The following is a 26,184-nucleotide window of genomic DNA, read 5'->3' as shown; positions in this document are numbered from 1 at the left end:
TACCACTTATATCCCTAACATGCATGTCGTGAAGCTTACCTAACAAATGTTTGGAATGCAGTTGTAGGCATCTCGGTCCCAGGATATTAGAGAGACAAGATGGATGAGGTAGTATCTTTTATTAGACCAACTTCTGTTGGAAAGAGAAACAAACTTTCAAGCCACAAAGAGCTCTTCTTCAGGTCTAGGAAAGGTATTCAGAGCATCACAGCTAAATGCAAGATGGAACAGATTGTTTAGCATAAGTAGTTAGCACATAACTCTGCTAGACACTAAAAATCATGGACTGAACAGAGACACTGTATTTATGGTTTATTAAAACAATCTGTAACTACTAATCCCCCTTTTTGTCCTATGACTGAAGAGGTGTTAATGGGTCACTCTATCTTGACTGATCCCTTAGAACAGGTACTAACTACTTATCCTAAGCAATGTGTTCCATCTTGCATTTAGCTGTGACCCTTGGAATACCTTTCCCAGACCTGAAGAAGAGCTCTGTGTGGCTCGAAAGAGCCTCTCTCTCACCAACAGACATTGGTCCAGTAAAAGGTATTACTTCACCCACCTTGTCTTTCTAAATGTTTGGAAAGCACTTTGAGATCCTTGAAGGAAAGGAATAACTAGGAAAAAAAGTATTAATATTTAATAACTGCTAAGGTTGGATAGGCACAAGGACTGGATAAAAAGACTTCAGTGATGATCCACAATGCCCTCTTCCTCAACCCCCTCCCTAGTTAGCCGTGTGGACTATAATAGGTACCAAAATCTCTTGCATGTAATTGTCACACCTCTAGTACTTAGATGAATGTACAGCGGTATGAAAATGCCTGAGTGCCTAAAATACCTGAAATTAGTCATCTAAATAAATAGCCTAATTTTCAGGGATAGTGAGCACTCCAAAACTGCAACTAAAATAAATCTGGGTTTTGTGTATACATGGAATGTAGGACCAAGCCCTTTGCTTTCAGAGGATTAGATTAAGTAAGGAAGCACCCTGACTTTTTGCCTATTACTCCCTCAGGGAAGTGTCAGAAATACCAGGACACAAACAGCAGAATAATTTCAAAATGTATTGATTTTTTCGAGCTGTACAGCATCCCCAGTAGCAACATAAATGTTTCTGCACTAATAGCTATTCCAATAGTTATACAAATAGAGTTACATAAAAATACATATTTCCCTGTCTGTACAACCAATTAGCCCTTCCATGATAATCAAGCACAGGAAGCTGCATTCAGTGCTACTTATATGGAAATGGCTGTGCTTGATATGATTTGCCCCCCCCCCCATCATAATAAAGTTAATTAACATGCCACTTACATCTGTGAAAATAATAGCGAGCTAAATCCACTTGTGACTCTACAAAGTAATTTGTGGGTAAAAGTAGGTATGTTGTGTCACTAAGCTGAGCCCAATATCACAGATGTAACTGCACAGTTGGGAATTATTTACATGCTTCCTTTGCCAGGCACTTTGGCAACACCATCAGTTTTTGGGAGTCGGACTGCCAGGGTGAATCTGAATGAACCATTCATTGCCAACCATTCTGTGGGTTCCAAAGCAGCTTCCCATCATCTGCAAACACCTTGGGACATACCTCGAACTGGGATAAGCAGAAGAAAAATATTAGGCATCTTTGCAGTTTCCAAAATGGCATTTCAAATTTTTGGCCAGCTAATATGGTCTATAGACATACAAGGGATCAACCAAATAGAATAATTCTGCAGAGCAGAAGGTTGTGGCATGTTTAAGGGAGCCAGGAATCTGGAACTCCATCCTCTTTTTCTTTTGACTGTGTGTAGTCAGGCTGTCTGTCACCCATTTAAAGTTGGAGGGGAGAGAGATTGTTAGCTCTGCATCTGTGGCTACCTAAAGCGATATTATACTGATGCACAGGTACGCAACATTCAACTCAACTCATACATTTACTTTGCTGAGATTTCAGTAGAATTCTATGGGGGCACAGGTTAACAAAGGATATGGCCCATTCTGTGACTGGAAGTCTGCATGTGAATTTGTAATGTAGAACCACAACAAATTAGTTACCCGATGAATAGAGCGAAAGACACGGTTTGTTATTTGTCTGTGGTTTTGCCTATTATGCACTAAGTTCTTTCCAGACAGGCAAAAAGTTAAAAGTTGCTGCCCCAAAGAGCTAACATTCTGAAGACAAACAAACAAGTAGACAGAAGTTAGAGGCAACTGGAAACAAAAGAGTATGCTATTAAACCTCTGTCTCTGACAGGTATCGTTGCAAGTTAGAACAACTTGTAGAATTTATCCAGCGAAGTGTCTTTCCAGGATCCCTTATCTATTATAGCAGCTGTCCGTCTCCTGCTACAGAATCCAGTGCATAGCAAGCCTGACCAAATTAGTTACACCATGAAGTATTTATTAGTATTAGTTACCTTTCTTTCTGCAGTGCTTTAGATGTATATGGTACTTTACAAATACAAAGTCTTTGCCCCAAAGAGCTCATAATTTAAGGGTCAGACCGTGTGAGGTATAAGGCACCCCCCAAGCTCTAGTGAAGACTGAATTCAGGGCACCGAGCACCACCAGATAGGCTCTGTGTTAGACAATATTCAAAAGAACGGATGGATATTTTAACATCTGTTGTTGATGTCCGATACAATTCCTGTAGTCACTTCTTACAGGATTTTATAAAATAATTATGTGCCTAGTTTCAAACCTTAGTGCCCAAAGCCATACCATCCGAGTGCCTCCCCTGATAAAGACATAATGGACATTTCTCTCTCTGTCTCTCTCTTTTTTCCTTCTATGGAGATAAACAATTTTTTAAAATATTAAATGTGTGAGTGAGCTGGTGTATGTACTATTGGAGGAAAACTCAAAGAGCTGGGCTTGAAATTTAGTTCTGAATGCAATAAGCATGGAGGAACAGTTTACTCATTACAACTCTGTGGGTTCGGTCTGAGAGGAAGCACCGGATCCTGAATCATTTAAGAATATTTCTGTTCATTCTTGCAGCCTCTTGAAGGCCAAACAGCTATTTGGTGATCAATTCCACTGAATGGGACAGACAGTTCCAGCAGGACGCACTTCCATTGTGGACACCAAAGAACAGGTGCCCTCTCTGTACCTTGCCCTGGTCTGAAACCTGATTAGGGGGTAGATCCAGGCTGTTGGATGCAGATGGTGGTCTTGAAGGGTATTTTTAGCTAGCTTCTCATTTAATTTGCTGCGATGGTTGGAAACTGGGTGGGGATAGTTTGCAAGGTTACTGGCATCAAGTGGCAATTTTCTTTAATATAGTTCAGATTATTGCATGTTTTAAAATGAAAATTAGATTTCCCTCTTCAAAGGAGTTGTGTGGTACAAAGGTTTGATTGTCATGAGTATGGAATAGCCACGTTATTTACAAATGGCAAAGCAATAGTAAACACTTAACCTTGGAATTTCTGAGTTTCAACTATTTTTCTCCCTTTGCAGGTGGGGGGCCAATCTGGCCCCATGTTTGGAAGAGAATGATACCAAGATCAATAGAGCCTCCGAATCTGGAAGACTTCGGAAATTTCATGAAAGCATTTGTTTTAAAACATGGAAAAATTAGATATGCCAAATTGACTAATATCTAGGAAATGTTAGAAGATTAAACAAAGTAAAATATGAGTTTAATTATCAATTATAAAGGAAGAACATTTTTTTTTTACTTTAAATACATTTTTTATGAGATGGGACTAATATGGAATATTCGTTTTGAATCTTGTAAATCACATGCCAGGCTACACTAATGAGGCAGATGGAAGGCAGATTAACTACTGTACTTATCCTAAAAGAATGGGTGAGGTGTTCCGTAACTTTCAGAGAACATGAAACACTAAGGGGAAACAATTTTAAAATCCCATCTGCTCTAATTTATATAGTCTGACTAGCAGGCATTGGAGAAACTTCTAATGATATCAGAAATCGTTGTGGCATCTGGAATATCTCTAGAAACATTAATTTTCTAGAGTTGATGTAAGCATATCTCCCATATTAGTCATGCTATTTTGTGCAAGTCATTATTATACTTATTCTCTGTAGAAAATGTATATTAAAATATATATAATGCCAGTAGTTTATATTTAGCAAGGGGAAAAGTAGAAAAGGCTGTCAGTTAAAAAAAAATCCTTGCATGAAGGAACACGGCAAGGTAGTGTAAACTCCTAGTAATGGTTATTGGGATCATAACTGCGGGCTTTGAAATAAAAACAAGTAAAATTTGATATAACTAGGGAGGGAAATTATTTTTTCCTTCTAAAATCCCTATAGATACTTTGTATTCATCTGCTGAATATCTACACTATGATTTTCATTTATGTACTTCAGCATCTGCTGTTTGTATCCTGCATGTCTAAAATCCTGGCGTGATATTCCGGTGCATTGGAAGTTTATTCGTGCCCTGCTTTAAACTCAATGTTGTTTTCAGCTATACATTCTTCTGCTGAGGTCTCGTGAGTAGATACTGACCTATAGCCATATTTCCACATCTCAGTATTAAGCAATGTGTTGGGGCAGGGGGGGACCCTAATGGCACTCTTACAGCTGCGGAAGATAACTCAGAGATAACTCAGAGATAGGTGCTTGATTTTGTCTTTACAATGTCGATAGAGTTCATTTCATACACACAGTATTATATCTGTAGATTCTGGAACAGATAAGCCGGTGGGGTGACGCAACATGAGCCATTATTCAGGTTAGAAATTTTGTTCCGCTGACACAGTAATTCACATTAACATGTGACATCTCTTGCCAGTTGTCATGAAATTAGAATGTTGACATGAGTTAATGTGATTGCATGAAATAATAAGTTTTGCTCTCTCCTAATTTATTTGGGGTCCTTGAGGTATTCACCTCTTTCATTCTGAGGCAGTTTTCCTCTTTATAATCTCAGTCTCTTTCAACTCAACACATACCAGTAGGTTTAAATTTAATTTAATCCGATTTATATAAATTCAGAAACAGAAGATGACGTTTTTAGTTTTCATTTTGTCATAAAAATAAACTATTTAAAATGCAAGAAAGGAAGGCAAAAGAGTGGGTGGAAAGCAAGAAAGTAGAGGAAGTAAGAATCACTTATTTCCTCTCATATCTGGTTCCTAGAAAATCAGAATATTTGCTATAAGACTCATACAATAGGACCAGATTTTCAAAGTTGGACATGTGTTTACTATTTTTGTGTTCTTCAAAGCAGACTAAGATTTCTATGGAATCTAACAAATCCATTATTTAATTAGAATGTTAACCCCTCTTTTCTTTTGGTTGGGGAAGATATTATAGTCAATCCTCCCACATCTTTTCAGACCAAAAAAAACAAAACAAATCCACACACATTGGCGGGCCTTGTAAGATGAGAAGCTGTTCTTAAAAGCAACTAGACCCTGATTAAGCCACATGTGTTGATGAGTCATTCCTAGGGCATGCTCTAGCCAATCCAGAAGTCAAGAGCTAGTCTGGTGACTCGCAGGGCAGGTATATAAGCCTCACAGGAGAAACAGCAGCGTAGTCTGCTCAACATCACTCCCTGGTCTGGATTTCTCTCTTGCTTTTTAGTGGTAACAGACTCCACAAGCCTTAGCCAGCTCCAGCTTTGCTCTTGCTCCGGTCCTGCTTCTGGTCCAGCCTTTTTCCAAAAGCACACTGGGCACTTGATTCTGGTTCTGACCCCAGCTCCTAGGCCTGATCTTCCCCATCATGGTTTCTGAAAGACTTAGCTTTGCAGATGAGGAAATGAAAACCCCATGCTTTCTTGGGGAGGAATCCAATGTTTTAAAGAGTGGTAGAGCGGAAAGATGGTACAGCGGTTAGGGTTTCAGCCTGGGTCTTAGATCGGAGAATCAAACATCACAGATTTAGGGCCAGATTCTCAAAGGTATTTAGAGTAGCAGCCGTGTTTTTTTTCAAAGGTATTTAGGTACCTAAAGATGCAGGTAGGTGCCTAGGTGAATTTTCAAAAGTGCCTACGCAGGTTGATAAAACTGATTCCAATGGGAAGTGGGCATCTAACCTGCTTAAGTGCCTTTGAAAGTCCCATTAGATGCCTAAACACCTTTGGGAATGTAGCCCTTAATCTATGGGCCTCAGCTCCAGGTTCACTGAAGTTGATAGAATACTATGAACCTCAATAATTTGTGTAAAATGGAGATGTTAGTACTTCCCTATCTCAGAAGCATTGAGGATAAATGCATTAGATTGAGTAATGGGGGCCATATAAGTACATAGAGACAGATTATGCATTAATAAATCATGATTAAATCTAGGCCAAAGCCTAAACTTGCATGCATGATTTGCTAATGAAGTTATAACTGTTTGTATTAATTAAGCAATCAGTTGTATGTCTGTCTTTTGATAATAAATTCTAGTATGTCTTGCTAATCAATGGTATATCAGGTAATAAAACCTAAAATTTCTGATTTATGGTCCTATGTAAAAACTGCTAGACCAAACTGCTTCCAAAGTGTGACTGTACATTTCAAGAGACTGCTCCCTTTGCTTAGATTTATATCTGAACTTTTTTTTATAGATTCACAGATATTTAAGGCCATAGTGGTCCAGTATGTTCATTTAATCTAGCTTCTACACCACTCTGGCCATAGAATTTCACCCAGCAATTCCTGCAGTGGAGGGAATTTTTCTTCTCTGGCCCATAAGAGAATACCATCAACCTCAAGAACTTGTGGTTTGAGCTACAGATTAAATCAAGATTGGTTGTCTTTTGAAAAGATAAAGACCATGGACATAGTTTGGGAGTGGTGCAGGGGAGGCATTGCTCCCCCAAACAGAGGCAAAGCATTGAGGGTCATGTGGAGTCACATTCCACTTCCCCTCCCCCCATGCTCCCATTTCTGTGAGCCAAGCTGCTCAGGTCACCACAGGAGACAGCAGCAGCTGAGACTCCCCCATGAACCTGGCCTGTCGTCTGTCTCCCGCCCCCATCCAGTACTGGTAGCCCAGGTACCACTCTCGGCAGGGGGAGAAAGCCAGTGAACCAACAGAACATGCGTGCATGCACACCCGTGCTTTCCCCTCCCCCACACAAATATAGCAGTCAAACTATGCCTATGATAAAGACCCCAAGTGATGATGAATTTGCCACTTTGCTTGGTAAGCGTTTCAATTATAAGTTACCCTCTCTGACGTATGTTCACAGAATCACAGAAATGTATTGGTGGAAGGGACTTTCAGAGGTCAGCTAGTCCAGCCCCCTGCACTGAGGCGGGATGACGTATACCTAGACCATCCCTGAAGACTGTTTCTCTAACCTGTTCTTAAAACCCGCAGTGACAGAGATTCCACAACCTGACTTGGAAGCTTATTCCAATGCTTAACTATCCTTTTAGATAGAAAGGATTTCTTAATACCTAACCCAAATCTTCTTCCTGCAGATTAATCTGATTACTTGTTGTCCCATCTTCAGTGGGCATAGAAAACAACTGATCACTGTCCTCTTTATAACAGTCCTTAATATAGGTAAAGGCTAATCAGGTACCTCCACCATCTTCTTTCTTTAAGACTAAACATGCCCAGGTGTTTTAGCCTTTCCTCATAGGCCAGGTTTTTTTTGCCTAGACGGTTATTCCCCAGTGTGTAGTTGTGAATTTGATTTTTCCTTCCCAAGTGTAGTACTTTGCATTTGTCTTATTGATTTTCATCTTGTTGATTTCAGACCTATTTTCCAATTGGTCAAGGTTATTGTGAATTCTAATCCTGCCCTCCAAAGTGCTTGCAAAACCTCCTAGCTTGGTGTCATCCACAAATTTTATAAGCATACTCTCGACTCCATCATCCAAGTCATAAAAATATTGACTAGTACCAAAGCCCTGCTGTATCCCACTAGACACATCCTCCAAGTTTGACAGCAAACCATTAATAACGACTCTTTTAGAATGGTATTTCGATCAGTTGTGTGCACCCACCTCATAGTAATTTCATCTAGACCATGTTTCCCTAGTTTGCTTATGAAAATATCACATGGGAGTGTCAAAGGCATAACTAAAAATTAAGATATCACCTCTACAGCTTCCCCTTATGCACTAAGCCAGTAACCCCATCAAAGAAGGAAATTAGGTTGGTTTGGCATGATTTTTCTTGGCAAATTCAAATGTTTGGGCAATAGTCCACAGTCCTTGCCTCGGCCCCTAGTATCAGGGGCGGACCGCACATGCCTGCATTCTCCATCACTCTGTAACCGGGCGCAGACTCACCGGCAGCGCCTCCTGCTGGTTGTCTCAGGGAATTAGCATTCCAGCCTCCGGAGCACCCTCTGTTGGCCGGTGTCTCACCTTGCTGCTGGCTCCCGTGTCCCTCCCAGGACCCCAGTGCCCCTTTAACTGGGTGCTGCCCCCTGGCAGTACCCCCACACTTCTGGGTCTCCCCCTCCCAGGGAAACCCCTCCACATTATCCCCACCTCACCTCAGTCATGAGCTACTGCCAGTCACCAACTAGCCCCTGCTCCCTGGGGCAGACTGCACTATAAGTCACTCATCACAGGTGAGGGGGTTTGGACCTGCTGCCTCTGCCTACCCCTGGCTGCCCCTGCAACCCCCATACCTAATAGGCCTTCCCAGGCCCGCAGCCTGGGGCTTTCCTAGGCCCGAGCTCCCCGGGCCTTTCCCCAGCCCTGCTCCAAACTAGGTCCTCTAGTCAGGTCTGTGCAGCCAGGTTCCTCCCTCTCAGGGCTAGAGAGAGAGTTCCTCTGCTCCTGGCCTCCCTGGCTTTTATAAGGCCCGCTGGGTCTGTTTTGGGCGTGGCCCCAGCTGCGGCTGCTCTGCCAATCAGCCCAGCTTTTCCCCTGCCCCAGCTCTCTCCCAGGGCTGTTTTAGGCCCTTCCAGGAAGGAGCTACACAGCCACTTGCTATTGTTATGCCTTTGCCTGAAAGATTGAGCCCCTATCAGAATTTAGCTTTGTGGTATAAGATAGGACGTGAGAGAGAATAATCACAGATGTTAGTCATGTTGCTTAATTCTGTACTGGAAGGTGTTCAGATAATATGGTGATGAGGGCAATATAAGAACCTACAAAAATAGACTTATCTTAGGTTTACCTAGTTTACTCCATTTAGCTGTATTATAGACAGAAGTATTAAGTAAACTGTAGTACAAAAGAAATTTTAAAAAGTAGTATTTTATAACAAAACATTGTTCTTAAGTGAATTCTTCTGCGTTCTAATAGTTCAACATCACTTAAAAAAATGAGTGTAAATATAAATTTTGTCCTGAAAACAAAGTGTGTGGTTGTCAGCTGTTTTTTTGGTTTTTGCTAACACATCATAAACTCATCTTAACAACTGGGATTCCCAGCAATTAGCCGACTGGAGTAAATACGGCTGCCAAAGCAAAATTATGTCTAGCATAGAATTCAATATACACAAAATTAACCCATCAATGGGTGATGTGTTAGAATTAATTAAACAGTATGTGGTATTCAAACTCTGCAGAAAATTAACCAATTTTTTATCGCAAAGCTAAATCTGAAGAATTTAAACTTTTTTCCAATAAATCCACTTATTTAAATATCTACAATTTGTATAAAAAGATGATGTATTTGTATTGAATACTGTTTTAAAAAATATTTCTATTTCATAGGAAGTTTGGGGATTAACAAACAGAATAGACAAAAGATGTTATTTTTTCTACAGCGGTATCTCAACATACAAACGTGTCATTCATAGCCCAACATTCCCCCCTCCCACCAAGTTGTCATTAAGTCCAATTTAAGGATACATTCTTTGATCCAAATGAAAGATTTCAGAAGACTGTGGCCTAACCATGATTTGGAGTCTTTATTTTTTTGTGTAGAGCACAAGTTTAGCCTGAGGGGGAAAAAACAGCAAGTTGTTTCTCGTTAGAAAAGCCACATGGTTACTGCCACAGCTGCAGCTCTGGTTTCATTTCAGAGCTTGAACTCCCAAGGGACACAGTAAAGAATAGTTATAGCCAGTATGGCCCAAATGTTATCACCTCCTAAATACAAAATATAAAATCGACACAGGAAAAGAGAAGAACTTTGATTTCTCCACTAGAAGAGAACCTTCACTTAGGCAAAATAAACAATGTTATACACTTAAACCACTGTTAAATAAAACAAGTTTCTTAAAAAAAAAATAGAACTTTTCAAGATTTTGAAAGTTTCTGATTTTTCCATTCATTCCAATTGTGGGATGTATTTCCTATGTCAAGCTATCTACTTCTAAACAGGACACCCAAGCTGATTCTGTACTATATCAGCAAAATGTCAGCTACCACTAAGGTGCCACAAGTACTCCTTTTCTTTTTGCGATACAAACTAACACGGCTGCTACTCTGAAACCAGTTACAACTGTTTAATTCTTTTTTTTACTATAGAACCCATACATAAACAACCCACATCTGTAGATACCCCATGTATATGTACATGTGCCCATACACACACAGTGGTTATATCCCTGATCTATGTTATAAATTATAGAACAAAATCATAAATTGTATTTATCATGAACTTTTAACCACCTCATCTGCATTCTGCCCACTAATCCATCTCTCCTCAGACTACTAACAAGCCAAACCTCCGATCACTTCAAACAAACAGTCAGGCAGCCTCCACTGGTGGGGTCTGTGGGACCCAGACTGAAACATAAAAGATGATTTACAGAAAGAAAATAATTGAATAATTGGGCTCAGGAGGTTTTGTTTTGAAAGGGATGTTTGAAAGAGTTTTGTTCTGGGATGAAGACTGTGGTCGACAATGCCACTCCTCTGGCACAGTGGAATTTTCTCTCATAAGGATAAAGTTTGTCTACACAGGAGACAGAGTTTTCTCAGGGACCAGTCTGAGACTGTGGAACAAATTCCTACAGGATCTAAGGACCGTCACAGACTTTGCCAAGCACAGGACTCACCTCTTCTACCTTGCCTTCTCTGAACTAAACACAAAAGCCCCTGTGGCACCTCTCTTCCAAAGAAAACCAACCCCCCCAAGAAAAGTCCTTATGTATATTGAGGGGAAAGGTACTAGCCAAAAGTACGTCCATAAGATATTGAAAATAGCTCATACTGAGCAATCTTTAAAATCTGTCTTCAGTAAGATAAAAATTGTAGGAATGATCTAGCAATCAGCTTCTGTATATTCTGGTTTGATTGTCTTTCCACTTTTCCATTTCTATTACAGGTGGTTTTCATGGTTGCTACAAATCTCTCTCTAATGTATTTTGTCTTGTTCTGCTCAGCCTGCCATTTCTATTCTTCATATGGCTGAACCAGTCATTCTAGAGTCAGTGCCTCCTAAAATCATCAGAAGAGCTCCCCCTCGCAAATGGTTGATGTCAGTCCATTATAGCACTACAAAGGTGGTATTAAATCTGTTATGACTAAGCACTTAGGCAGAATTGGTAATTAACAGACAGCAGGCCAGACTGCTTGTACAGCACCTAGCACAATGGGGGTCGTAATTTATGACTAGGACTCCTAGTTGCTACAAGAAGAAGAATTTGGATCTTAGTTTCACCTGACTTCAATCAAGGTACACCAAGGTAACAGAGTTCAGAATCTGGCCCAATCTTTTTGATCAGAAAAGAGAACCTTCATGGAAAGTAGAACAACTGGTCTTAGCCTGGTACTAGTAATGCTCTCCTGATCAAATGTAAGTGTGAAGTTAATTCAGAGATAAATCTATTGTACATTATTGCTGCAGGTATTAATTTATTTTGAACTCAAAAACAGCAGCAAAGAGATTTTGTACATGTTGTATAGCTATTAAAATACTGAAACAATACTTTAAAAGCCTGGAGAGGAAGAAACAGTGGAAAGAGAGAATGGAAGGGAAAGGATTTACTTGCATATTTATCACAAAAAGTTTTCCCCTAACTGCATCCTTTAATGATGCCACTGGATTTTCTTTCATTTAATTGCTATTCTATCAGTCTTTACTGTAATTTACCAGGGCATGAGTTTGCAGGAAAAATCATTGTTTTCCCTCTAAATAGCTACCAGCAGGTCCTTTTTCTGTAAATCGTAGTCATGGCATAACTGTTAACAACTTTAGAAAGTGACACAAAATAGCTCCATTTACCTGGCATATTAAAATTGCAGTTGTCAGTTTTTAATGCCTCTGATATCCTTTAATTCTCCACGTGTTGTAGAACGAGCTAAGCTTTGCTTCCAGGATCCCGCCAGGATGCTCTGAGACAAAGATGTACATCCAATGAAATCTGGAGGGAAAAAAAAGTCTTTCATGTACTTAATGCATAAAAATAAGTCCAAATTTATTGTGTCAGAAATTAACTGTTCTCCTTCATAGAGGCCCAGAGCAAGGAGAAAACATCACCATTATCATTATATGTTACACTGTCTAAATGAATACGTATAAACCATACTGTGTACTCCAATCATTTAATTTTTTTACTGATGTAACTGTAAAATATGTTCTTCTTGCAGTCTTAAATGGGAATGGAACAGACGGTAAACGCTTAATTAAGGAGTAATTTGTCCATTACTCCTTGGACAAGGAGTCTATGTTGCTAACGATTCCTCATTGTAATAGTATCTCATTACAAAGTGCTTGTGATTTGGTGGGATAGACTGAAAGGTAGTAGACCTTGAGGAAAAGTTTACAATCCTAAGGAATTCACTGTGGAAAAGTTCAACATAGCAGGGGTCATCTATATTAGATTTCTGAGAAATCAAGAAAAATCAAGAGAGATTTACGCTAAGATTTTCTGCCTTTTCTGACTTTCCAGAGTTGCTAGACAGAAAGAATCTTCACATATAAACAATATATGTCACACACAGTAATAAATATGGAAGTGTAACTCAGCATGAGTATTTTTGGACAGTAATCTCTGAGCTTTTCAGAAAGTTTCACTGACCCTTAACTGTTTTTCATTGGATTTAAAGCAGGATTGCTTTAAAAAAAACAACACTATAAAGATTTTATAAATTACTTGTTAGACGTATGTTTAAGAGCTGTATAACAATATTTTGTGAAATCCTTGCTGATCTTAATACAAAAAAGAAGCTTACAAGAAGTGGAAGATTGGACAAATGACCAGGGATGAGTATAAAAATATTGCTCGGGCATGCAGGAGTGAAATCAGGAAGGCCAAATCACACCTGCAGTTGCAGCTAGCAAGAGATGTTAAGAGTAACAAGAAGGGTTTCTTCAGGTATGTTAGCAACAAGAAGAAAGGCAAGGAAAGTGTGGGCCCCTTACTGAATGAGGGAGGCAACCTAGTGACAGAGGATGTGGAAAAAGCTAATGTACTCAATGCTTTTTTTGCCTCTGTCTTCACAAACAAAGTCAGCTCCCAGACTACTGCACTGGGCAGCACAGCATGGGGAGGAGGTGACCAGCCCTCTGTGGAAAAAGAAGTGGTTCGGGACTATTTAGAAAAGCTGGATGTGCACAAGTCCATGGGGCCGGATGCGTTGCATCCGAGAGTGCTAAAGGAGTTGGTGGATGTGATTGCAGAGCCACTGGCCATTATCTTTGAAAACTCATGGCGATCGGGGGAAGTCCCGAACGACTGGAAAAGTGCCCATCTTTAAAAAAGGGAAGAAGGAGGATCCTGGGAACTACAGGCCAGTCAGCCTCACCTCAGTCCCTGGAAAAATCATGGAGCAGGTCCTCAAGGAATCAATTCTGAAGCACTTAGAGGAGAGGAAACTGATCAGGAAGAGTCAGCATGGATTCACCAAGGGCAAGTCATGCCTGACTAATCTAATGGCCTTCTATGACAAGATAACTGGTTCTGTGGATGAAGGGAAAGCAGTGGACGTGTTGTTCCTTGACTTTAGCAACGCTTTTGACACTGTGTCCCACAGTATTCTTGCCAGCAAGTTAAAGAAGTATGGGCTGGATAAATGGACTATAAGGTGGATAGAAAGCTGGCTAGATTGTGGGGCTCAACGGTAATGATCAATGGCTCCATGTCTAGTTGGCACCTGTTATCAAGTGGAGTGCCCCAAGGGTGGGTCCTGGGGCCGGTTTTGTTCAATATCTTCATAAATGATCTGGAGGATGGTATGGATTGCACCCTCAGCAAGTTTGCAGATGACACTAAACTAGGAGGAGAGGTAGATACGCTGGAGTGTAGGGATAGGATACAGAGGGACCTAGACAAATTGGAGGATCGGGCCAAAAGAAATCTGATGCGGTTCAACAAGGACAAGTTTAGAGTCCTGCACTTAGGACGGAAGAATCCAATGCACCGCTACAGACTAGGGACCGAATGGCTGGGCAGCAGTTCTGCAGAAAAGGACCTCGGGGTTACAGTGGACGAGAAGCTGGAGATGAGTCAACAGTGTGCCCTTGTTGCCAAGAAGGCCAATGGCATTTTGGGATGTATAAGTAGGGGCATTGCCAGTAGATCAAGGGACGTGATCGTTCCCCTCTATTCGACACTGGTGAGGCCTCATCTGGAGTACTGTGTCCAGTTTTGGGCCCCACACTACAAGAAGGATGTGGAAAAATTGGAAAGAGTCCAGCGGAGGGCAACAAAAATGATTAGGGGACTGGAACACATGACTTTTGAGGGTGAGGGAACTGGGGATTTTTAGTCTACGGAAGAGAAGAATGAGGGGGGATTTGATAGCTGCTTTCAACTACCTGAAAGGGGGTTCCAAAGAGGATGGCTCTAGACTGTTCTCAGTGGTAGCAGATGAGAGAACAAGGAGTAATGGTCTCAAGTTGCAGTGGGGGAGGTTTAGGTTGGATATTAGGAAAAACTTTTTCACTAGGAGGGTGGTGAAACACTGGAATGCGTTACCTAGGGAGGTGGTGGAATCTCCTTCCTTAGAATTTTTTAAGGTCAGGCTTGACAAAGCCCTGGCTGGGATGATTTAATTGGGGATCGGTCCTGCTTTGAGCAGGGGGTTGGACTAGATGACCTCCTGAGGTCCCTTCCAACCCTGATATTCTATGATTCTATGATTTTGGTTTTTGTTATTGTATCATTTTATATTATTAGACATTATAGTAAGTTTTAGTCTATCTTCAGTAAAGATGTGAATGTTTTCTCACGATATAATAATGGAGATGTACATTCTTTTTGTGTAAATATAGCTGCAGGTCCAAAAGATCTATACTTGGACTAATCTTAAGATATTTTTAATGATCTGGGAAAGAGGGATGAACAAGGAGGAGGTAAAATGTGTAGATGACAGAACTGAGATTAAATACTGTGAGGAACTGCAAAAGGAATTGGCAAAACTAGTGGCACAATGGCAGATGAAATTGACTGCTGACAAAGGCAAAGTAATACACATTGAAAGGAATCATTTGACTTACTCATGTATCTTACTGAGTTCTAAATTAATTATTTCAGCTCAGAGAAAAGACTCATGTTCTGTGGACAGCTCAATAAACTTCTGTTCAAGGCAGAGTGATGGGTTAAAAAAAAACCCAATCAAACCAAACAATAAGGATGCATAAAGAATGGTATAGAAAATAAGAACATTATGATGGTAATATATAAATTGATGATATCCCCTCACCTAGAACATTGCGTTCAGAGCTGGTCACCAAATCTCAGACAAGGAATGGCAGCAATAGGTAGGCAGTGAAAATGATTAGAAGCACGAAGACTACTGTATGATGAGAGTTTAAAAGCATGAAGATTATTTAATTTAGAGAGTAGACATGATAAAACCTTGTCAATTAATGGTCTAGAAAAGGTAAATCTGGTGCTCCTACTTACTGTCTCATAATACTACAACAAGGAGGCACCCAATGAAACTGAAAGGCAGAAAGTTAACTGATAAGAAATTTATTTACATTAACCTGAAGATTTCATTGACACAAGATATCACTGAGGTTAAGAATTTAGCAGGATTCAGAACAGGATGAGACTTTTATAACAATAATGAGATTATCCACGGTTACATTGGATAGGGTGACTTATGTAAGGGCTATAAATCCTCACAATGTAAGTCAGCCACTAATTACAGACGTTAGAGAGACACTTCCCTCATGCATAGGTTATTCCACAATTTTCTATTATAGAGATCCTTGCACCTTTCTCTGAAGTAACTGGTTCTCTCCTCCCAGCCCTCCCTACTTTGTCACCATAGATCATCCCACAAACCTCCCTGTCATTCCAGCCTAGAATCTGGGCACCATCTCTGGCCCCTTTGTGTCTCTTGACCCACACATCCAATGCAGGCTTTACTGCCCACTCCCCACTCGTTGGCACATATTACTTGTATAATGTAGACCGGGGGTTCTCAACCTTTTTCTTTCTGAGGCCCTCCCCAACATGCTGAAACTCCATGGCGCACCTGTGTCACAACTGTTTTTCTTCATATAAAAGCCAGGGCCGGCATTAGGGGGTAGCAAGCAGGGCAACTGCCCAAGGCCCCATGCTACAGGCCCACCCCCCGCGAAGCTACATTTCGTAGGCTCGGGCTTCAGCCCTGAGTGGTGGGGCTCAGAGCCCCTGGTTACAACCCTATGCAGTGGGGCTTTGGCTTTCTGCTCTGGGCCCCAGAGAGTTTAATGCTGGCCCTGCTTTGCGGACTCCCTGAAACCTGCTCGTGTCCCCCCAGGGGGTCCCAGACCACTGATTGAGAATCACTGATGTAGACCACAGAAAAAGTACATGTATGATAGAAAAAGAAGTTGCAAAGAAGAAATTATGAAAATTGTCAAATTTATTTCAGCAGCCCCTACTGACACTCTCCAGAGGAAGCCCTGTCTTGTCTGAATATTTTCAAAGAGGCCTCCTCCTCTTCTAAGAAAGGGCTAAGAAATTTCCAAAGCTTCTAAGGCAGTTTCCAATGAAGATAAGATATTCTAGAACTGGGCTATTGGTGGTTATGTGAGGTCTAATTTGCTAGCAATACAACAGTACTTACTTTATGCTGCATAATTAAGTTAATTTAGTTTTCAAAATGATTGTGGAAATTAAAAAGTAATGTTTGATTTAGAAACTCAGACATACACACTACTAACTTCTGGGGCGGGGGGGAGGGGGGGCGAATCGAATGAAAATTTCAGCTATAGAGCTACACGTATGTTCTAAAAATTTGACACTAAATACTTTCCTTTTTTAAATTCCATTGGAACTAAAAGGCTGATTACTTGGTCTGTGTAAAATTGGACTAGCATTAGAAATATACTATAGGGAACAATCCTGCATTGGCAGAAGGATTGACAAGATATCTTCCTAGGGCTTTTCCATCTTAGTTTACTATGACACTTGTCAAACTACGTAATTTTTCAGCCCTGTGCCAAAGTTCAATTAATTGTGTTCAAATATTCCTTATTGATTCAAACATGAAGCTAAAATGTGTAAATATTTTTATATGAGTACTATTTATTTTTCCAAATATTCAACCAGTTACAAAGATCTAAAACATGGGTGCTGTAACCTGGTTATACAGTAAGAAAAGCTGTTATCAAACTAATGTTTTAAATTCAGTGTGGACTGTGGATTTTAACTAGAAATGGATTAAAAATTTCAAAAGCTGGGGGAATACTGCAAATAGGGTTTTTGAATGTTCTTGGAAGAAAAAATATAGGTGTACTTTGCTGGTATTCACAATGTCTTTTAATAGAATATCCATGAGACTAACTTTAGAATATTCATTAGGGCTTGTCTACACCATGCAGCTTTTAGCGACTAGACTGTGTTGACACAGCCTGGTCGCTAAAAGTCAGCGTGTATAAACGCTCTTTGTTGGTACTTTTTTGGCACTTTTGCCGACAAAATATGTCCAGCCCCATGAGCGGCATTAGCTTTGTCAGCAGAAGAATACTCCTGCCAACAAAGCCGTGTTCACACCGCCACTTGCGTAAGCAAAACTTTTGTCTTTTGTGGGAGGGCTTTTTTAAGGGGTTACTTAAAAGACTCCCGATTCACCGTGTGATTATGAACAAGTCATTAAACATCTTGGTACTTACAATTTACTCATGTCCTCAATGGGGATTAGTAGCTTTTAAGGCCAAAAGGGACCACTATGATCAACCAATCTAACCTCCTGCATAACAGAGGGCATAGAATTCCACCAATGATACCTGCATCTAGCTCAATAACCTGGGGATGAACTAGAACATATCTTTTAAAATACATCCAATCTTGATGTAAAACTCCCAAGTGCTGCAGGATTTACACACACCTTTGCAATCACCTCCATCATCACTCCTAAACATTTGGTTTGTCGACAACTTTGCAGTGTAGATATACCCCTAGAAAGCAAAAGTGCCACAAACTTTTTTTTTTTAAAAACAAAGGATCTATGTTTGCAATTTTAGGGTAATGCTCTTTTTTATGTGAAAAGAAAAATAGAAACGATTCAATATGTCCCAAGATTCTCTACCCCTTCTCTCTCTTTCTCCCTGTGAAGTTCTCTCCCTTTGCTCTAAAGAATGGAAAGCGCTACTGATTTGTTCATGCATTTTTGATAGATTAGAATAGGTCATCCATCTTGGAAATGTGAATGACACCCTATCCCTTCTGTGACCACTCACACAACTTGCATAGTGAACCATGAATATTGAATATCTGAATGAATAAAGTGAGGACAATTCACAAGTAACCATAGGCTTATACTTATTTGCACAAAATATTTGTCAAACAATTAGGAATAGCAAACAGTGCTCTGATAATTCAGGAGGAGAAGAGGGAGTTATATGCGTAAAACAATTTTTACTTGACAAATTGTTCATGTAGCTGTAAACATGGTACAGGATGGGCAAGAGTGCTCTAGGGCCAAAGATATTTAAGCACCTAAAGATGTAGCTAGGTTTTACAAAAGTCCCCAAGCAGGTTAGATGTCTAACTCTCATTGATTTTAGAGGTAAGCATCTTACATTTACAAAAACTCCTGAGCAGGTTAATGTTTAGATGCCTAAATAATTTTGTAAATCCGGCCACTAGTGATTAAAGCAAGGGCCTAGGAGTCAAGACTCCCGATTCACCGTGTGATTATGAACAAGTCATTGAACATCTTGGTACTTACAATTTACTCATCTCCTCAATGGGGATTAATAGCTTTTAAGGCCAAAAAGGACCACTATGATCAACCAATCTAAACCTCCTGCATAACACAGGGCATAGAATTCCACTCAGTGATACCTGCATCTAGCTCAATAACCTGGGGATGAACTAGAACATATCTTTAAAAATACATCCAATCTTGATGTAAAACTCCCAAGTGCTGCAGAATTTACACACAATCAGCTCCATCATCATGGAGTTTTGCAAACAGCTCCATCATCACTCCTAAACATTTGTTTTTTATCTTCAGTTTGAATGTTGCTGATGTCAACTTCCAGCCATTGGCTCCGGTTATGCCATTATCTCTCCCTGTGTAGATGCTTATAGGCCATGATCAAGTCTCCTTTTAATTTCCTCTTCAATAAATTGAATAGATTGAGCTGTAAGGCATTTTTTCCAGACTATGGGCGTGTGATCTGTAGGGTTTTTGAGAAGGGACAGGAGACCCACCTCTCTCTCTGGAATCATTCCATGCTAACCCCATAGATTTCCATGCAGAAATTCAGTTGACAGTTAATGTTTCAAACAACACTAATTTGCCCTGGGTCAATCTGTGGCTGCTACTGCACAACTGTGGGGCACTCAGCTAGTGATGGCACAGCACCCAAAGGAGGAAAGATGAGCCAGGACAATAGCATGGCTGGGTTAGCCTTCCACACAATTATCCCCTCTGCCTTTGTAAGCCTGGCACTTCCTTACACTACAGAACCTGGGGATGCACGGAGTTGGAAGTCTGTTCCCCTAGCCTCAGCTTCATCTGCAAGCTCCTCCTACCTGCAAGGCCAACTGATTGGAAACTCTACTAGTTCAGGCTTGTAGCTTTCCTAGTGCCTCCTGTGAATATATCCATGGTCTGCACAATCTAGGAGTGTGTTTGCAAGACTTTTGCAAGCTTCTGGTTGGTATTTGCCTGTCAAAACCAAAACACTCAACCTTTGGAGGATTAAAGCACTCCTTTAATACACACAGGTTTAGCTAATATTTTATATCTCATGCAGATAGAAAAACTGAATTCATTTACAACCAAACTAGGAAGACTGTCCTCTGTCATCCTTAGAGTGAGAGCTCACTGGGAAAAGCACCATCTCTTCTTGAATATCTGGAAAGCATCCAACACAATTCGGGCAGCAAACAAATAATGAATAATATTTTTTATTTAGTGGAATATCTTCACGCTTCCACAGCAGTGCCAATGAAACATAAATGCCTATGATCTTATAAGCTATACGAGCTTTTCTTTGTGACTCACACGGAGTAGATTTTTCTGAATAATCAACGAAATGCTTGGTCTATTGCTTTATTTTTTTTTATCTTTTTTCGGGTTTTTATATATACGTTTTTTAAATCCAATATCAAAATATTGGATTATTTGCTATTCCAAGACAAGATCACAGGTTCTGGAAAATATCTGTTTATTGTTCAGCTATGGGATATGGCTAAATCTAGCATTATATGCATTTTAAATGTCAGCTAAGCCTTTAATTATCACAATGCCCACTCATTGGTGTTCTGATTCTGACTTCTGGTTTTCAGTTTAGAAACCGGTATTATGAGCAAATCCTGCATCCTAAATTAAGTTAAAGGGTTGTTTGTTTTAAAGAAACAAAAAATAAAAGTTGAGAGAGCTATCTAAAATTAGCATTCAGTCTTCCTATATATTGGTTTTATCATCAATGACAGACCCCAGCATGTAGCACAGAGTTAAGGCTTTAAGGTAGAGACTTAGGTAGGTGCTGTTCTATTCCCATATAAACTGAAATACCTTCCTTTATAGTATACAGTATGGTTATTCAGCCCAACCACCTCAAATAGTTTTTTGCCTTTATGCAGTAAAACTAAGTATTCTCTTGTTGGCATATTAAATATTAAAAAAACAAACAAACAAACAAAAGCACAAAGTAGCTCATCTTGAAAGAGATGATGCATTGTTGGCTCTGTTCCTTTTCTGTTTGAAGATTACACATTCCTTTTCAAAGAAACAATAATAGACACACATTTCCAAATACCCGAAGATAAGTTGCAGGCATACCTACAATCCATACACCTATCTGATGTAAATATTTATCATAGGAAGGGATTGTCTTATTCACAAAAGAGACCATGTCATTGTTCTCTCTCTTTTGTCCACCTTCCCAGCTCAGTAATAAACGTTTCTCTCACTATTCCCCATAAAGGAGAAAGCAACTGACACCATTTAAGAATAACCCCTTCTGCTCATAAAGAAGCAAAGTTGACAGGCTTCGTTTAGGGAGGGGGAGGGGACTTCTTCCCAGAAGAATGCCCCGGGGGGGGGAGGGGGAGAAGGCTATAGAGTATGCAACATTAATAAGGAATACATGAAAATGTACACATTGATTGATACACTTGGATTTATATTCTGTGGTGGACAAACCTTTTAAGAACAAGTTTGGATAAGATCCTAACAATTTAGATGCTTATTTGAAGGTGTTAGAAATTTATCACACATTTGTAGATTATATGGGGAAAAGTACAATCGTGCAAAAGAGGAGAAAGGGTGATTTTAAATTAACTTTCCTATTTCTCACATAAGGCAGAGGTCTGCATTTTCTGTTATTTTGTCCATTTTACTCCTTCCTCCATGCAAAAGTTGGCTGAGCAAGATCATTTTGGCTTATGGATACTTTTTCAGCATGCACTCACTTGGTGACAATGGAAAGATTTTGAACTGGGAAAAGTTTTCCATCATTTAGCAGAATGAATCATGGAATCCAATATATTAGAGATGGAAAAGACCTCTGCGTTTATCTGTCCCCTCCCTTTTGGCTACAGGATTGCTCCTTGCAATGTATGGTCAGATCCTTGGGTACCCTGTGGCTGCTTCATACTGCACCCCCAGCAGCATCTGGCAACAGTGCCATGATAGAAGAGAGCCAAGGATCTTTTCTCATTCCCTCTCCCAAAGGCTTTGTTCAGTCAAATGTCCTCTAAAGGCCAATGAGAGTTTTGCTTGAGTGATGTGAGAGAAATAACATATGTCAAGTAAAAAAATTAAAAAGTCACAATACTTTCTTTCTTGCAGATATTTACTGAACTGAGGCCAATATTAGCCATTTGTCTGCCCAACACTCAAACATTTTACAGTTCAAGTGTAAAAAATTAAAATAAAATTTTAAAATCCCTTTTGGGAGGGTTTGAGGGAAAGCTCTCAAATATTGTTCTTTCGATGTTGTTCTGCAGATGTGTTCCATTTCAAACTTTGTCTACAAACACTTGTTTATTAAAATAGATGTTTTAACCTACTGGCTTGGACTTAAAGCCACTGCAAAATAAATGTTTAAAAAAATCCCACTTAGGAAAGATGCTATGAATCATTTTTTTGCTAGTTCCAAAGTGTGTCACAATTCCTTTAACAGTGCAAGAATCTCTGAATTACATCCAGATTTTCATATTAATATATGGAATCATCTGGAGTTCATCATGAATGGGTCTGTTTCTAGTATTAATGGTAACTTTTCAAAACATGCTTTATACACGGCATGTGGGTGCTTGATTGGAGCATTCTGCTTCTAAACTGAACCAAATTATCTAAACTGAACCAAATCCTAAGGGCTCCACAGCTTCTTCTCTAAGTCTGGTATGTCCATGCAAAGCTGACCATCAACCAATATACAGTTCTAGTTTTTGTACATATCAAGTGACAGTAATATTTCATTTCCTGAGACACAGTGCTCCGCAAGAAGAAAAGAAGCTACTATTGTCAGTGAAAAAGCCAGCAATAGACTATTCGCCTCCTAGTGCAGGTTAGACTATTTTGTTCTATTAATCATGCAATAAAAATGTATACAAAATATTTTGAGCCAAACTGTAGCCTTCTGTGTAAAATCCACAGTGTCGGCAAAAGTTAGCATAGCATCCGTGGCATCAAGGCCACTGAAGTTCCTCTAATCATTTCATCTGGATTGGGTGGTTTAGTTGGGAAAGTGGCTCTCCGAGCCTATGGATGTCCCAGGATTCAATGGGAAATTCTGCACATTTCAGGGTATCAGAAGAAGTCTAGTACATTAGAAGGATAGCCCACTGCCTCTGCACAACTTATTCCCTTAACAGCCTGGCTGCCTCTGAAGTTATGCACTCATTGGTTCCCCACTCATGTCTCGCCCAAACTCTTCTTCAAGAGTCTGCAAAAGTTGAAGCTGACAATATCAGTATGATCTCACACAGGTTGATGACAACAATCTCTCAATCTCTATGTTTGGAAGAGGAAGATCTCATGAAGTTTCCTTGCTCTGCAACTAAGGGAGCTTTTCCTCTTCAATTACCCATCTAAAGCAAGGGGTTCCTATCGCTGTTGAAAAGGTGTTCTTAACTCCTCCTCCAATCAGCACTATGGGAGAATTTGCCCAGAAGGTCTCTTCTCCATGTGTAGGTGACCTCTAATAACTTTTCTTGGCTGGCTGTGAGTGTGACCCTTGCAAGAAGTTTCCATGCCTTGAACACTGAAGGAAGCCTTCAGGGATGTTGGCTGCCTCTCTTAATGCCATTTCCAAGGTTTGGCTGGAACAAAGTCTGCGACTTCACCCCAGGCAAGCAGAAAGGAGGAGCACACAAGTGGCCATATAAGGCTTTACGTGGCCAGCCCCCAAGTTGGAACTTCCCCTTCAGAATAAGAAGCTGCTGCTGCAGACCAAAAGGTCACAGAACCCCCATGGGGTAGAACCTGCAAAAGCATCTGTGGGCTCACAAGAGCATAATGGAATAAAACACTGCTTACTTAACAAGCAGCAATGTCTGACCACATTGTCAACTAGGCATCCAGTGAAAAACTTCCCTCCAGGTTTTTAAGAAGCACCAATTGTTTGCTTCAACCCACCTCACAGACCAATCTTTCACTACTCCCTTTTCTACTCGCCTACCAGTGGCCTCTTCTGTCTTCACACAATCTGAGCCCTATTCGCATGAGAGCCTTCTCAATTATAGCCCAATTGCAGTAAAAGCATTTTGATTTTTGGACTAGATTCTTATGGGGATTTAGGGCACCATTCACAAAACCAAGGAGCAGGCAGTGTTGGTGGCCTCCTTTCCCTGCTCTCTTCTCTCTCAGCTCAATGTCCTAACCACCAGATTATTGGCTATTTTAAGATAGATCTCTCTCACATTGAATCAATTCCATTTTATAGAACATAGTTGGACAGTTAGTGGGCCTGAGAGAGAATGAGTCTACAGCCTGGTAGCTGGGGCACTCACCTGAGAGGAATTACACCTGGGTTCCAGCCCCTGCTCCAGATTCAAACCTGGGTCTCCAGCATCCCTGGTGAATGGCCTAACCACAGAGCTGTTGGACATAAGGGCCTCTTCTCCTCCTTTTTGTGAGTGCCACTTAAATCCCCATGTGAATTTAGTTTGAAAAAATCAAAAGGTTTTGTTTTGATAATTTCCAAATGATGTGTTCAAAACAAAAGAATAAATTTCTGAAAGGTCAAAATGAATCAATCAACATTTCTGAATTTTTTCCAGCTGAAACAATACAACAAAATCAACACGAATTCACAAAATGTTTTCTTCTTTTTCTTCTTCAACGCTTAGCCAAACAGTCAGCCATAATGATAGTTTGCCATTGGTCTGTTCCTGTGCAGCTGCAAGGACTTGATGGGCCACATCTTGTGGCATTCTGGCGACATGTCCAAAAAGCATAAGACAAAATGTTTTGGTCAACCAAAATATGCAATTTTCAGTGGCTTTTTTTAAAAAAAAAGAGTTGGCCAAAATATTTTGCTCAGCTCTATTCATAATCCTCCTGCAAATATAATTCTCAATTTTACAAAGTCGCAAGTCACATAACCTGACAAAGAACAAACCACAGATCTCTTAACTCCAGCTCAGTGCGCTAGCTGCTAGTCCAAATTCTTCGTGGGCTATTCTCAGACAAAGGTATCTGCTAGTATGCACATTACTCACAGATTTGATTTTATGGAGTGGAACCAGAAAGTTCAGCAACATGCATATAATACTTTGCAGCAGGTAAAATTTCTGTTAAAATCTCAGAAACCTTCTATAGCGCTAACGTACAAGAGGATTTGGAGGACTTGTTCAGCTTACACCTACACCTCAGTCTAAACCGTCTTCAAATGTTTATTGCAGGCACCCTCTAATTTTCCCATGGCTGGGTTCCATAAGTTATCAACCTAAACTTTGTAAAGGGTCAATCCTCTGCCCCTTTGGCTTATTAATTCAAGATTTCAGGTAATAGCCCCCTCCTTCTCCCATTTTGTCATAGCTGTCACAAAAGAGACACCCCCAGTGAAGTTCTAACAAGCCTCCTTTTTAATTTTCTGCTGGAGACCTCACCATACCTGGTCTGTCTCCTTCCTTACAGAAATTTCTTCTGTTAGGAGACTGAGCAAGTTGGAACCTCTGTCAATGAAAGAAGTATCTTCACTTTGTCTTGCAGAAGATGGTATTTAGTTAAGATCCTGATTTTCTATACAACCAGAAAACAAAGAGTTCCACTTAAACAATTTCTCTCTCTCCCTTATATTTGTTTCAAGACCAAATATTGTTAGAAAAACAGCCAGTTTTATCATCTATCTACATTGGACCAATGAGTGGAGAAAATCAGATACTTATACATCCAAGGGTCTACTCATACCTCCAAGGGTCTCAAAAATGTTTGAGAGCCTCCAATACTAATGCTGTCAATGGATCATATCAAACATATGGCAAACATTCGAAGCATCCATTAAGTCCCCTCATAGGATCAAAATACATTCTGCAAGAGGCTCCTGAGAACCTTACGTCTGCACATTGGATTTGCAACACACCCACTGGAGATTTCCAATTCTTTCAACACATACTACATAACTGACATAATCTCTTCAATTAGTGTAGTCTTTGGTCCTTCTGGCTGCCACTGAAGGACTAAGCAAGGAAACAAAAATTAGAGAAAGTAAATGAATACACTCCATTTTCATTTCTCCCAGTTGAGTTTATGTTGCCATACATTGAATATTTGTTTCCACCATAAGAATTGGCTCTTACTACTGGATACATCCCCTGAGTATTGTCCAGGTCAGTGGATGACTGGCAAGAAGAAAAAAAATGGCTTCTTCACCTATAATTTTTAATTTCATAATGAAAAGCATGCAGTGGTTTGAAAAGCCCCTCTCTATATAAAAAGCTATTATAAAATTAAGTTTGTCTGTGTTATACCTTAAACCTATCAATCCGATAATCTTCAGTCGTCCTTTTGTT

The 26,184-nt window shown here is 40.1% G+C and overlaps 1 protein-coding gene across 1 annotated transcript in view; it reads right to left on the bottom strand.

Moving 5' to 3' along the window:
* SPON2 (spondin 2) overlaps positions 1 to 26,184 on the bottom strand; it is a 94,704-nt gene that overhangs the window by 26,651 nt on the left and 41,869 nt on the right. Inside the window, exon 2 of the transcript XR_007356529.2 lies at positions 12,051 to 12,189. The gene's annotated coding sequence lies outside the window, so the exon portion shown is untranslated. The remainder of the gene's footprint in view (positions 1 to 12,050; positions 12,190 to 26,184) is intronic.

This window comes from Caretta caretta, chromosome 4, assembly GCF_965140235.1.
Source record: "Caretta caretta isolate rCarCar2 chromosome 4, rCarCar1.hap1, whole genome shotgun sequence".
Taxonomy (NCBI): Eukaryota; Metazoa; Chordata; order Testudines; family Cheloniidae; genus Caretta; species Caretta caretta.
Note: the sequence above shows the minus strand (reverse complement) of the source record. Positions and strands in the feature narration are given on the sequence as shown.